Raw genomic sequence first — 14185 nt, forward strand, 5'->3', positions numbered from 1 at the left:
GGTGTCAATGATGGCCTTCTGGACAGCAGTCAGGCCTACAATCTTACCCATGATTGCGGTTTTGAGTAATGAACCAGGCTGGGAGTTTTAAAAGTCTCAGGAATCTTTTGCAGGTGTTTAGAGTTAATAAGTTGATTCAGATGATTAGGTTAATAGCTTGTTTAGAGAACCTTTTCATGATATGCTAATTTTTTGAGATAGGAATTTGGGGTTTTCATGAGCTGTATGCCAAAATCATCAATATTAAAACAATTAAAGGCTTGAACTACTTCAGTTGTAGTGTAATGAATCTAAAATATATGAAAGTCTAATGTTTATCAGTACATTACAGAAAATAATAAACTTTATCACAATATGCTAATTTTTTGAGAAGATCCTGTACAATTGTTTATCTCATCAGTTTACTTTCACCTCTGCATTCCTTTTAATGTACTACGTTATATGCGTCATGGGTTATTCAAGGTAATCTTTTCTGTACAAGGGGGTACATACCAAAAAAAGTTAAACACTACTCTAGAGGAATTCATGATCTAATCCCTACCATGTCATAGTCTAATGTAGCAGAACAAGTTACGGTAATTTATCAGTTCATTTTCGGAAATTGGGAGAAAATCAGAGTGCTTATAGGAAACGCACATAAACACAAAACATGCAAACTCCATGGAAACAGTGACCTTACCAACATTCTAACCTAGAACCATAGTGTCACAAGGGGGAAATGCTATTCATGATATCACTTTGCTGGCCAAAAAATTGATTTTGTCTGGCTTGTTCAGTTTTACTGAATCAGCTGGGGATCTTTTAATAATACATAGTAATAATAATAATAATGCTACCATTTGTATAATGCTTTATTCCTTTCAGACTCAAAGTGCTTGAAAACTGCAGCCATGAAGGGTGCAATCAATAGGCCACCCTGCAGTGTTAGAGAGTCTTGCCCAAAGACTCCTTACGGAATAGGTTTTGGCTTCAGCTAGTATTTAAACCCTGGCCTTCTTTGTTGGGCAGTGCTATTAACTAGTACACTATCCAGCCACATTTTGCCCCAACATGCCTGTCTGACCCACTCTCTCTCTCACATTCCTCGGTCAGGCATGTTGGAAAATCAGCCTAGGTGCGCTAAGGGGCCCAACATCCTATTCACAGGTAATTTTGCGACATTTGGTTTCAAGACTACTCCTCACGGTTTAGGGCCCCTAAAATGCCAGGGCAGTTTAGGAACCCCACAAATGACCCCATTCTAGAAAGAAGACACCCAAAGGTATTCCGTTAGGAGTATGGTGAGTTCATAGAAGATTTTATTTTTTGTCACAAATTAGCGGAAAATGACACTTTGTGAAAAAAAACAATTAAAATCAATTTCCGCTAACTTGCGACAAAAAATAAAATCTTCTATGAACTCGCCATACTCCTAACGGAATACCTTGGGGTGTCTTCTTTCTAAAATGGGGTCATTAGTGGGGTTCCTATACTTCCCTGGCATTTTAGGGGCCCTAAACCGTGAGGAGTAGTCTTGAAACAAAAATGACCTGTGAAATCCTAAAGGTACTCATTGGACTTTGGGCCCCTTAGCGCAGTTAGGGTGCAAAAAAGTGCCACACATGTGGTATCGCCGTACTCAGGAGAAGTAGTATAATGTGTTTTGGGGTGTATTTTTACACATACCCATGCTGAGTGGGAGAAATCTCTCTGTAAATGGACAATTGTGTGTAAAAAAGAAATCAAACAATTGTCATTTACAGAGATATTTCTCCCACCCAGCATGGGTATGTGTAAAAATACACCCCAAAACACATTATACTACTTCTCCTGAGTACGTCAATACCACGTGTGGCACTTTTTTGCAGCCTAACTGCGCTAAGGGGCCCAAAGTCCAATGAGCACCTTTAGGCTTTACAGGGGTGCTTACAATTTAGCACCCCCCAAAATGTCAGGACAGTAAACACACCCCACAAATGACCCCATTTTGGAAAGTAGACACTTCAAGGTATTCAGAGAGGAGCATAGTGAGTCCGTGGCAGATTTCAATTTTTTTTGTCGCAAGTTAGAAGAAATGGAAACTTTTTTTTTTTTGGGCACAAAGTGTCATTTTCCGCTTACTTGTGACAAAAAATAATATCTTCTATGAACTCACTACTCCTCTCAGTGAATACTTTGGGATGTCTTCTTTCCAAAATGGGGTCATTTGGGTGGTATTTATACTATCCTGGAATTCTAGCCCCTCATGAAACATGTCAGGTGGTCAGAAAAGGCAGAGATGCTGGAAAATGGGAAAATTCACTTTTTGCACCATAGTTTGTAAACGCTATAACTTTTACCCAAACCAATAAATATAGGCTGAATGGGTTTTTTTTAATCAAAAACATGTTTGTCCACATTTTTCGCGCTGCATGTATACAGAAATTTTACTTTATTTGAAAAATGTCAGCACAGAAAGTTAAAAAAATCATTTTTTTGCTTTTTTGATGAATATAATAAAAAGTAAAATTGCAGCAGCAATCAAATAGCACCAAAAGAAAGCTTTATTAGTGACAAGAAAAGGAGCCAAAATTCATTTAGGTGGTAGGTTGTATGAGCGAGCAATAAACCGTGAAAGCTGCAGTGGTCTGAATGGAAAAAAAGTGCCTGGTCCTTAAGGGGGGTAAAGCCCACGGTCCTCAAGTGGTTAATCAGCAACTTTTGCCTGAAACCGCCAGTATGCGTCCCTGTCGCGCATTCTGTAGGTAAGTATTTATTCATTAAATGTTATCTTTTACACATAAGAGCTGTCTGTGAGTTATTTTTATATGCTCTGAAACTGAACCTACAATAAATAAAAGTGCCTGGGTGAAAAACAGGTGCTTTGTTTACAGGTTTTGTGTAATTCACATTACAGGGCCACTGAGTTCTGTACTTATATATGGACTGCTTACCCCACCACCAGAAGTAAGATAAGGTAGTTTGCTATGTTGGCAGTGGGACAGGTTACGTTCTATATGCAGAATGCCATTCTGCGAGCCATTTGATTAGAGAAACGTCCATTACAGTGGAGTTTCACATCCAGATACTCTGCAAGTTACATGTGTGAGTGCAATCCTACATTAATCCACTGGAGGGCATGGGTGCACATTCATTGAACACCCAGGATAAGCATCCATCCATGCAGATATAATGCGTGGACGTAGCATGAAGATGCTGAAGTCATAGTAGTTGAACTGGGTCTAAACTACTCATGTTTCGGGTTTATATTTACATTGTGGTGTAACAAATCCCATGCTCTGTCATATAAGTTATGCAGACTTGACTGAAAGTCTCTGTACAGGTAACAGTTGGGAAAACCTGTGGGCTTTATTTAAATCAACACTGAGCACCTTTTAAAAACACAATTTGCACTTACCTGGGGCTCCCTCCAGCCCACCACCGGCATCCTCCTGGATCCTCTCCCGGTCTCGCTGGCAGCTCCATTAATCAGCGACTTCGGCCTGAAACTGCCAGTACGCGGCCCCGCCGTGTACGATTTGCATCATCATGCCAGCCACTATGCGTCTTCACACCGGCCGGCGTGAGAGTCCTGCGCATGCGCAGTTCTCTTACTCTGAACCGTGAATGCGCAGAACTCTCTGAACCTTGGCCGGCATGATGTCGAGTAGTGTGTGCGGCAGGGACGCGTACTGGTGGCTTCAGGCCGAAGTCGACGATTAATGGAGCCGCCAACGGGACTGGGATAGAAGCCAGGACTCCCTGGAGGATATTAAGGGACCTCGTGGCCTATGGTGGGCTGGAGGAAGCCCCAGGTAAGTGCAAATTGTGTTTTTAAAAGGTGCTCAATGTCCCTTTAGGCTTCTTTCCCACTAAGACGTTGCGTTAGATGCTACGTTAAGGTCGCATAACATGCATCTAACGCAACGCATAGTGGGGTAGAAGCTGGACGTCAGATCGAGCCACGTTAAGCGGCTCTTCATGCGTCCTGTGATGCCGTGATGCGTACTCTTGGACACATGTGGCATCATGTGGTCCCGCCGGCCAATCGCCGCACAGAGCAGCGCTCCAGGAAGTAAACACTGCACGTCACACTGTGCAGTGAATATTGATTAGCCATGTGCCTGGCCGAGGAGGGGGAGACCTCCTCCTCCAATACTACTGAGCATGTGCAAACAGTCTAAAGCGGCTTAGCCGCATGGAACGCACAGCATGCGGCACTTTGAAATAACGTGAAGCGTTACAATGTAACGCAACGTGGGCACTGTGAACAGCCCATTGATTTTTCATTGCTGTGAGTTGGGCTGCATTACAGGCTGCACTAACGTGCGCCTGTAACGTCTTACTGTGAAAGCAGCCTTAATGAAAGCATGAGCAGCCCTTTTTTTTTTTTTACAATTTTTGTATTGAATTTTCTTGGAAAAAAAGATAACAGAGATAGTACAGATCAGCATATCACGATTACATCCAAATATCATTGGAGGAGAACACATTAACATTATATGCTAGGGCAGTGGTTCCCAACGTTTTCGAAGTCGTGACACGACGCCAAATGCTCAGATCTCCGTGACACATTCCCCCCCCCCCCCCGATTTGGAATGATCGCACAGCAACGACAATTTACACTGCGCGTTTTAGCCACGGTTTGCCCCCCCCCAGCCCCCCTAAAAAAAAGAGCCCTCAGACTCAGTATAAGTAGTTAGTTAGCCAAGTATAGGTGCCCCCAGTAAAGGAAGTCAGGTGTAGGTACCCTCAATATAGGTAGCCAGGCATAGGTGCCCCCAGTAGTATAGAAAGTCAGGGGTAGGTGCCTGCAATATAGGTGCCCCCAGTATAGGTATGTAGGTGCCTGCATTATAGGTATATAGGTGCCCGCAGTATAGGTATGTAGGTGCCCTCAGTATAGGTATGTAGGTGCCTGTAATATAGGTATATAGGTGTCCCCAGTAAAGGTATGTAGGTGCCTGCAGTATTGGTATATAGGTGCCCGCATGATATAGGTATATAGGTGTCCTTAGCATAGGTATATGGGTGCCTGCAGTATAAGTATATAGGTGCTCGCAGTATAGGTTTGTAGGGTGCCATAAGTATGGTTAGCTAAGCATAGGCCTCCCCAGTTTAGGATGTTAGGTGTAGGTAGCCAAGCATAGGAGCTTGGTGTTCCCCCCAGGTAGAACGAGCAGGCGGCTCACTCACCCAGCTCTGTGAATTCCAGCGATGACGTCTCTTCAGCATCCCGCTCTCTGCTCTATCTCCACTCTGTGTATTTTTAGAGCGGGACTACAACAAAATGGCCATCATCGTCCATGTTTGTGGATATAGTCGGCCATTTTCTTGTAGCCTTGCTTTAATTACACGGAGCAGAGGCAGAGAGCGTGGGAGGAAGACAGCGGAGCGGCGACACATCCCCGAGACATAGGTTGGGAACTGCTTTGCTAGGGTATCAAAACTTTGTAATAACAGTGCAATAATGTCTTGTATAACAAAATAGTCATCATATAAGAAGTCGATCTATAATAGCGATGATGATCCATTTTTCACTTAGTGCTGGAAAGATAGAATAACTGAGTGTGAAATGAGGATATCAAGATGTATAAACGGCTCAATTAGGGTGAAAAGAAAGATAGGAAAGTTTTGTCCGACCTTGGGGATTAAACTTGGGTCCTCTACGTGGTAGGTTAGTTAATTGCTCGTATGATCCCAATATTGCCCCCTCGAGATTTATTGCTGGATTTGTTTCATCTTGCGATAACCACCATCTAATAGTAACAAGTACAGATGCCCAATAATACTTTTGGAAATGTGGCAGTTCCAATCCACTTCTATTTTTGGGGAGTTGTAATATGTCTAGACTCTAGAGCTATGCGAGGTTGCTTTCCTGCCCATGTGAAACTTAGGACAATTTTGTCAATTTTTTTTAAATAATGAGGATGGGAGCCAAATTGGGCATTGTCGAAAAAGGTAAGTGAGTTTAGGTAGAAAGAACATTTTTAGAAGATTAATTCTTCCAATTAGTAAGTGGGAGTCTATTCCAAATTGTGCATTTGGTTTCTAATTGACGAATGACTGGGTCTAGATTAAGAGATTGGTATGTGTGGGGATCCTTAGTGATTTGAATACCTAGATATTTGAATTGACTTACTACTTGTAAAGGAAAATTTAAGTTTGGTGCTGAGGGGGGTGTTGCGTCTAGGAGAAATAGAAGGGATTTGGTCCTGTTAATCTTGATACCTTATATCTTACCGAAGTCTTCGAATAAATGAAGGGCAGCTGTTAGAGAAGAGGTAGGGTCGTTTAAATAAAGGAGAATGTTATCAGAGTAAAGTGATATTTTTTCATGCAAGTTATCTATTTCCAGTCCATTCACTACATTAGACTGTCTGATATAAGCTGCAATAGGCTCCATTGCTAGCGCAAAAAGGCTTGGTGATAGGGGGCAACCTTGCCTAGTGCCTCTTTCGAGGTGGAAAAACTGGGAGAATATGTTGCCTGTCCTTATTTTAGCCCTAGGGGTAGCATATAGCATTTGAATCCATTTAATAAAGTTACTTCCAAACCCAAATCTGTGTAGTACCGCCCAGAGATATTTCCATTCAACCGAGTCGAAAGCCTTCTCGGCGTCTAGAGAAGCTATCTCCCTTTGTCCAGTGTTAGAATGAGAGGCAGCAACATTGGTTATCAATCTACGTATATTAATATCCGTGCCTTTACCAGGCATGAAACCGGATTGATTGTAATGTATTAACTTTACTGTAATTTGGTTTAATCTAGTAGCTAATACCTTAGCTAAGACTTTGGCGTCGGTGTTCAGGAGAGATATTGGTCTATATGATGAGCATTTTAGAGGGTCTTTACCTGGTTTGAGAATCAATACGATTAAAGCATCTGACATGGAGGGTGGTAGGGACCCCCTAGCAAAAGAGGACTGAAGAGATTCTTTTAATTTATATAGCTATTCATTTTAGATATTGTTTATAGAATTCAATAGAGAACCCGTCTAATCCCGGGGTCTTGCCAGCTTGCATATCCCTGATAGCATCTGCTATTTCAATAAGTGTTAACGGAGCCTCGAGTAGTTTAACATCTTTTGCATTTAGTGTGGGTATATTTATTTCTGCCAGATATGTTGCAAGATCGTCATCAGACATAGTAAATCGACTGGTGTATAGATCAGAGTAAAAGTCAAAGAAAGCTGTGTTAATTTCATCCGGGTCGATATGAGGAGTCTACTGTTATCTATTACGTGATGAGATTTACCATAACAACAAAAAGCTTGCACATAAATTATTTTATGATTTGTAAGAGTCATGTTGACAACGTGATGTAACCGAGATCATTTTATGAAGACTGCGGATTGTACCAGTTCAAACTATATCTGCTTAATCAGGTTAACAAACTAGTGCAGCGTAGTACAGTTAGTATGCGGTAATCCCCGTCCATTAAACAAGGTGTGTATGAGATCTGCAGATATCATAGACTATGAATGCGTTTTGTAGGAATGGATCTTTTGCAGGAACAGATCTTTTGCAGATACTGATCTGTTGCATGTGTACAGCATCTTTGTGTGCAGCATCTTGCAAAGATTTTTATCTGATGGGGAGTTCAGCTCCATAGAATAGACTGTGTAGAGTGTGGCTCTCATACATGAAAGGGGGTAAAATTGGTCTGTGATCTTTCATTTTCCAAAGACTTTTATCTGACGTGTGTACCCACCTTTACTCGAGGTTGGAAGTTTTGAAAGGGGGTAAAATTGGTCTGTGATCTTTCATTTTCCAAAGACTTTTATCTGATGTGTGTACCCACCTTTACTCGAGGTTGGAAGTTTTGAAAGGGGGTAAAATTGGTCTGTGATCTTTCATTTTCCAAAGACTTTTATCTGACGTGTGTACCCACCTTTACTCGAGGTTGGATGTTTTGTGGGAGATTTTCTAAGCCAACTAATAATGGAGCTATTTTGGGGAATATACGAAATGGCCTGTATAGATATCTTCTGATTAAAGATTCAACTTGAAGCCAAAAATTATAAATCGTTGGGCAATCCCAGAACATGTGCATTAATGTCCCAATAGAGGTGGAGCAAGGCCAACATAGCGGAGATCTATCTGCTGAGAACGAGGCCAACCTTCTCGGGGTAAAGTACCATCTGTATACTATCTTTTTAGATAGTTCCCAATGAGAGTTGTTCTTGGAGAATTTTAATATTTTTTGATCCAGAATTGAATAATTCTATTGGTAAACTATTTAAAAATAACTTTTATGTACCTAATAATAGATACTGATAGTCGTATGGGGGAGTTCAATCCCACTTAAACCATTTCTGACCGCAAAGTTGTGTTCAGCAGTACTGCTCCCATTCATTCAGAAATAACTTTACCACTACTTATTACACCTAAATGATATGTGTATTGTTTTTTCAGGACATATTATGTTTTTTTGTGGTTGTTTTTTGTTTGTTTTTTAGGAATACCTTTATTTGCTATGCATTTTAAAGTAAAAATAATGTAAAAAAAAAAAAAAAAAAGAAATACACTTTCTCAGTTTTCATTTATTATAGTGTTAAAACAAATAGTTCTTTTCTATACAAAACCCACACATTGTATTTGCCTATCTGTCCTGGTTATCACAACATTTACCTGTATATCCTTGAATCTAACTCAACCACAAAATTTGACCCTCTTAAAGGGAAGGTTCAAGCAAAATAAAATAATGAGTTTCACTTACCTGGGGCTTCTACCAGCCCCATGCAGCCATCCTGTGCCCTTGTAGTCACTCACTGCTGCTCCAGTCCCCCGCTGGCAGCTTGCCGACCTCGGAGGTCGGCGGGTCGCATTGCGTACATTTTTACGCATTCCCGCTAATGCAGGAACATTAACACATACATTTTTACCCGTTAATGGTTCAATACGTAAATTTTTACGCATTGAACCAGTAATGCGTAAAAATGTATTTGTTAATGTTCCTGCACTAGCGGGAATGCGTAAAAATGTACGCAATGCGGCCCGCCGACCTAAGAGGTCGGCAAGCTGCCAGCGGGGGACTGGAGCAGCAGTGAGTGACTACGAGGGCACAGGATGGCTGCATGGGGCTGGTAGAAGCCCCAGGTAAGTGAAACTCATTTTTTTATTTTGCTTGGACATTCCCTTTAAAGAGGAACTCCAGTGAAAATAATGTAATAAAAAAGTGCTTCATTTTTACAATAATTATGTATAAATGATTTAGTCAGTGTTTGCTCATTGTAAAATCTTTCCTCTCCCCGATTTACATTCTGACATTTATTACATGGTGACATTTTTACTGTGGGCAGGTTATGTAGCTGCTGCTAGCTGTTTTGGCTGTTAGAGACAGCTGTAAACAGCTAATTCCTGTCTGTGAACCTTGTTACATTGTAACAAACTGCCAAAAGTACCGCAGTCCCAGAGCTTCTAGTGGGAGGGGTTTCCGCACAAAATCAGTCATACAGCGCCCCCTGATGGTCTGTTTGTGAAAAGCAATATATTTCTCATGAAAAACGGGGTATCAGCTACTGATTGGGATAAAGTTCAATTCTTGGTTGGAGTTTCTCTTTAAGCTGGAATTTTTTATTGACTCAATTATAATTCTACCGAGCAAAGTTAATCGCTGGACTTTGGGCCAGGAGGAATTAACAGCTACACTTGGGGACCAGGAGGGGTTAATGACTGCACTGCATAAAATATTGCAACTCCTGGCCCTTTAAGTGTAGCCAATAACTCCTCCAGGAGTAGCAATTATCCACTCCCTCTCCTTAGTAAGCACTGCAGCCCTTTCATGTTAATTGTTGTGGCCAGGACTTTCAGACCTGTGTTTTCTTGGCATTTTCTATATCCAGAAAGTGCCAATTACCACTGGGGAAATAAGTGCAAATGGGAATGTCACTAATACTGAGCACTCAGTGTGCTCAGTGTTACAGCCATTGGGGTTGATTGGTTAAACTGCACTGCTTTAGAATTAATGTGAGGAGTGCACACGCTACGTGCGGTAGAGGCCTGCAGCAGGTCGGGTAACCCGAAATGCGAGTCGGGTGCGGGTAGCGAGTTGCGGGTAGGGATGCGGGTAGCAGTCTGCGGGTAGTGAGGAGGGGAAGAAGCGCTAGAAGGAGAGGCAGTTGGGACAGCGGCAGGGGGGGGGGGGGGGGGGCAGAACCCCTTAGCAGCCCATTACCTCTAAACTGTGCATGTGGCTTTCTACAGGCCTATTCTTTCTTTGAAGAGAGGCCCTGAGAAGAGTCTGGACATCTGAAAAAAACGCCACAATTGTCACCATTTATGCAAAGGAAACAACCCTGGCTATTCAAATATGGGTAGTTTTAAAAAGTCTCATTCATGTAGTTTTCCTGAAAGTTTCCCAAGTTTGATCATCACTTTGAAATGGACTTTTTTTTTTTCTTTGAATGGTAGATTGTTTATCCCTACCTATTTTTTATGTGACATTGGTACAAGCTGAAAGACACATCAAAATGTACATCTCATTTTGATTACCGGTACATCTAGGTCACATATACCTCATTTGATAACAAACTGGATGCACATTTTCCATGATGCAAGTGTGGTTCCAGCCTAATGGTGGCCACACACATTACAATCATTTTTTTATTTTGATTTCGTCAATTTCGATAATTCACTCAAGTGAAAAGTTAGAATCTTGTAACCAATGTATCACACAGAGGTGCCTGGCTCTTCTACTGACCACATATGCTATTGCTCCGTTGTTATTGCCTGATGAAGCGAGATCAAACCTGCGAAACGCGTTGCATATTTGGAGTTCATAAATAAAATATATTGACTGTCTTTACTACAGTCTTTGTGTGTGTACTTGGAGGAGGTAAGTCCACCACTACCTCCTCTATTTACCAAGAATTTGGTTTTTAAGCTCATTTAGCTTCCTTTTATCCTCTTGGCGCCTCTGTTCTCCTGCATAATGTATAACACACGTTTGATTTTGACACAATCATAACAAAAATGATTGAATAAAAGATATAAATTAGATGTAATATATACATTTTAATTTATAAATGTGTATGGGGTGTTCTGTGCCATCACTGATGTGTATGGGGTACGGGCTCATCCATAATGCAGCAAAGACGGTGGAATGGATTGTGGACTTCAGGAAACTGCCCCCCCCCCCTCCTCCCAGTGCCCATTGAAGGGTCTGAGGTCTCCAGGGTGCCATGCGTTCGGTTCTTGGGCACAGCCATAACAAGCGATCTAAGATGGTGGGTGAAAACCACCAAAATTCAGAAGAAGGCACAGCATCGGCTATTCTTTCTACACCAACTAAAAAATTGGAATGCCACGGGAACTGATGACCAGCTTTTACTCTGCTACCATTGAATCCATCCTCTGCTCCTCTGTCATTGTCTGGTATGCAGGTGCATACGCTAGTGACCAGTAAAAACACCAAAGAGTGATTAATGCATCAGAAAAGATAATTGGTGCTCCCCTGCCATCGCTAGACCTTCTTCATACCACTAGGATTTCTCATGACCCTCCTACCCCGGCAGTTGCTTCTTCAAGCTCCTCCCACCAGGCCATCAGTTCAGAACTTTCCCCTCCAGAACCACCAGCTGCAGGAGCACCTCCTTCCCCTAGGCAGTCCTCCTACTGAACTCAAACCTCCCCAGTCTGGCCTGCCTGCCAGCAGCACCTTAAGCTGCATACACACGAGTTACAACTGTCGCCGCAACCACGTGGCACGCGCGTGTTGCGGCGACAGGTCCTCATGTGTACAATGCGAGCTCCACGAACCGTTGCTAGTAAGTGCTGTCGCCTGGCGATTAACTTAGTCAATCGCCACCCCGACGCAACTGTCGCTAGTCCGCCGTGTGTATGCGGACTAGCGACAGCAACTCCATACACAATGTATGGAGCTTCCAGCGGGGGGGGGGGGACTTTCGGCGACAGCTTCCGCCGCGTCTCTGAGACGTGTAGACGGCTGTCGCATGCGCGTCCCCTGTGCGCTACCGACCAGCCACAAAAGTTCCCCTTGTGTACGTTGCATTAGCCCCTGGGACTGTATTATCCCCAGGCTGCACTCTCTGAACCTCAGAGCTATGCAGCAGCTGTCTTCAAATTCTTATGCTGGCTTTTTGTTCTCCTCATGCTAGAACTGTATCCTTCTCACACTGTAGCCATGCTGTAGCTAAGCAACCCCTCTATGTCTAAACAGTAGAATACATTTATAGTAAGCTCCAAAAGAGCAGGAAAAGTAGTTCACTATATCAGAGGTTTACTATATAAAAATTGGTCATACATTGTATATTTATACAGACGCATTTGCTGGGAACTGAGTTTACCATATCCAGAGTTTTACTATATCAGAGTTTATTATAACAAGATTCTATGGTAATGTGTTTTTGCTGTATGTTCTACTGCCTCTGCCATGTGTACCAAGAAAAATTCCAGGCACGCTAATTGGGCGGGCCTGGCGAATAAATCTGGATTCTGATTTTGCTATCACTGCTATGTATAAAGGCACACAACACAAACAACCTTAGAAAATTTACCTAACGTTAACAAATCTATTCCTCATTTATTTGAATAAAAAACAAATGTATTGCAGTGAAGAAATACATTCTATCTAATGTGTCACTTTGACAAATAAAGTGTCTTTATTCTTGCATGTAAACTTAAAATGTATTAGATTGAATGACTTTCATACAATACACCATACAGCATTCAATTTCTGCCGAAATTGATCTGATTTTTCTAACCTTTCCGATCGATTTTAATTAAGAAAAATTACAATTTCGATCAAATTTATCAATGGGAAAAAAAATTCAGATTTTTTTTTCACACCCTCGATCATTTTAATCGACTTGGGGTAAAATCGAACAGAAAAATTGAAATGCGCGGTCACTGTTACTGGCTGTAACAGCAATTATTCACAAAAAACAAAAAAAAGGCATAGATTGGCCCATGGACCAATCAGTGCAGCCTTGGGAGTCATCAGGAGTGTGCATGCACATGAACAAGGACCCGTGGGAGTGTGTGCCTATGCAGGATCGTGCATACACACGTGAGCAATCATGCACAGTGGCAGCAAAACTACAAAGACATGAGACTCTTGTCTTTGCATGAGTAGAGGTAGGAAGAGAGGATGTGAGGACATGAGCACGGAAAATAGCTACAGCCTAACTAAATATCCATTACGTATATTATCTATAGTCTCTGTAAGAGTGCTTTTTTGGATGGGGTAGTAACTTTCAGTGGCCAATAAGAACACTAGTTGTGCTGCACATGTAGTAGTCTAAACTATTGTGGTTTCTACGGGTACAAAAAAAAGAAAATAAATCCAACCATGGATCTGTAGAAATGAGTACTCAGTAGATTAGTTAAAAACTGAAAGCACATGCCTTCATCCCTAGACATGTCCAGTAAGAGTTGGATGTATCCCTTATGTTTCTGCATGCCATAATATATTGTAGATCAGTTTCTGCCATTTAGGCATCTAAGATGGGATTCAACAATTATATTTTAAAAGAGGGTTGACCATACATACTGTATATTTCCTTTGGAAGATCTTGGGTGTCAAGGAAGCAAGTGTTCAAGGCTTTTAAGATAGATTTCGCTTTTGAGAGCTGGGAAACGTGGACAGTTAGGGGAATGCTTGTTCCTCATGGAATGCTCTGGTGCAACAGTTGCCCACTCTGAGGAGGTGAAGAAGCCTTCTAGGCTGGAGGCTGGCCTGAAGAAGAGATTCTAGCAATGGTCTACAATTTTCCAGAGTATCTACAATGTCATCTGGACCTGTTATGTGGAACTGGTGGCCACTATGAACAAAGTCAGTCTAAAGGGAACCCAATCTATGTATGACTGTGTATGCTTCAGAAGAATTAATGTGAGGGATTTCATCTTCTCCAAGCCAAAGTGCATAGAGAAAGGTTAGGGTATATCTGCTCCCTAGTCTTTGTCATTCTATTGTAGGCAGATGTACTTTGGTCAGAGCTGCCTCTTTTCTTTTATAGGAATGACATCTTAACATGATGTTGGGGGTTCCAACAGTCTTGATTTGGGTCCAGTGTTCTATGTCCAGATACAGTTCCTCTACAGAAATTCTGGGAGAAGGTCAGCTAGGAGATCTGTTATCATTTTTGGTACTACTTGCAGCATGATGTAATCCGTCCTATCATTCATGCTACTGATCTCTGCCATTCAGTTCTGAAATATCTATATCAATTCAGAACAGAAAGCCTTTCCTCCAGGTTGCTCAC

Source organism: Hyperolius riggenbachi, chromosome 4 (genome assembly GCF_040937935.1).
Source record: "Hyperolius riggenbachi isolate aHypRig1 chromosome 4, aHypRig1.pri, whole genome shotgun sequence".
In the NCBI taxonomy this organism is placed as follows: Eukaryota; Metazoa; Chordata; class Amphibia; order Anura; family Hyperoliidae; genus Hyperolius; species Hyperolius riggenbachi.